The sequence below is a fragment of the Rhagoletis pomonella genome, unplaced genomic scaffold (assembly GCF_013731165.1).
Source record: "Rhagoletis pomonella isolate Grant_MI unplaced genomic scaffold, Rhpom_1.0 Rhpom_scaffold_00006, whole genome shotgun sequence".
NCBI lineage: Eukaryota > Metazoa > Arthropoda > Insecta > Diptera > Tephritidae > Rhagoletis > Rhagoletis pomonella.
The window spans coordinates 31,265,306-31,266,709 of NW_023458560.1; the positions used below are offsets into that span (position 1 = coordinate 31,265,306).

The 1,404-nt window shown below is 37.8% G+C and overlaps 1 protein-coding gene across 1 annotated transcript in view; it reads left to right on the forward strand.

Moving 5' to 3' along the window:
• LOC118741865 (enhancer of split M1 protein-like) overlaps positions 1-1,404 on the forward strand; it is a 12,277-nt gene that overhangs the window by 9,834 nt on the left and 1,039 nt on the right. The gene's annotated exons all lie outside the window — the stretch shown is intronic.

Consider the following 1,404-nt stretch of genomic DNA (forward strand, 5'->3'; position numbering starts at 1 on the left):
TTTTTTTTAAATTCGAAAAAATTTAAATATTTCAAAAACGGTGACACTTTTACCCGAAAATTTTTTGTTTATCAGGGAGCTCACCCCCACACCTACCTTCGCCTAAAGTTTGGCACGTTACTTCTGGGACACCCTGTATGTACATTTTTGGTGCATATATCAAGCATATTTCTAATATTTTGGAGTCTTTTAAATGATCATATAAATAAGTTTTTTGTGCATATTTTTGTCCTCCCTATTCATAACTCATCCCAGTAGCTCGTTTCGGTAACTCTTCTCTACCGATTATTTCTCTATTGGTAGTGAATATGTATACGTCATTCTCTACTACTCATTGGCTTGGTAGAGAATTACTACAGCAACGAGCTATAGGAGGAACTCAAAAGATGTATTGATAGGTTTTGGTAGGAAATTTCGGAAATGCTTAAGAAATGACGAATAATTTTTCTTGTGTCAAATTTCCTTAAGGCAGTACGTAGTTCTTAAGAAATTTGCTACGCTTTCTACTACGGTTTTCTGAAGTTTTTTTTGTCCAAAAATAGCACACGGCAACACATGTTTGCAACGGAAATAAATATACATACATATGCCCGTTCCATAATTTCGTGACGAAAGAGGCTGTGAAATATCATAACCGTTTTCTTGAGAGCTGGATACTATGCTTATAGCGGAATTTACACTGTGAATATAGTATGGATGAATCTTCAAATTGAGGAATGGTCGCTCATTTTCGATGAACATTTTTGAAAATATAAATTGAACGGTACTTTATAACTGTGAATTGGAGTGATTCATATAAGATGAACATTGAAACTTTACATCTATCATCGAGCCTTAAGTCGCGTTTTGATTTGAAAAATGGCTCCGTAAAAACTTCCGCAGGGCTATGCTTGACACTTTTTAAATAGAATAAAGGTTTTCGTTACTGCCATACCTAAACAAACGCGTTGGGTGGAGCGTTTTCTGACGCCTAGCGTTGACGCCGAAGTACAATGGCATGCCATACCTAAACAGAAGCGTCACCGCTACGTCAAATGCAGAAATAACACCAACAATAAGCGTAAGTTTGTTTGTGTGAAACACGAAAATGACAGTTTTGCCGTTTTCTTCAGCCAACGTCACCACCCAACGCACTGTCAAACTCGGATTTTCCAACTGTTCAGCGTTGACGCCGCGTTGTTTCGGTATGCTTCTTACAAATTGTTTGGGCATGAAAATTTTTTGACAGCCAGGCAACGCTGACGCTTTTGTTTAGGTATGGCAGTTAGAAATGTACAGTGGCTTGTAAAAAGCAGCCTATCGTTTTAAACCAGGTGTCCCAAAACTTTTTTTTCTCGTGGACGCTTTTCAAAAGTTTTCTGGTTTCGGTGGACCCCGTGCAGCTACATTTCTAACATATTTCCA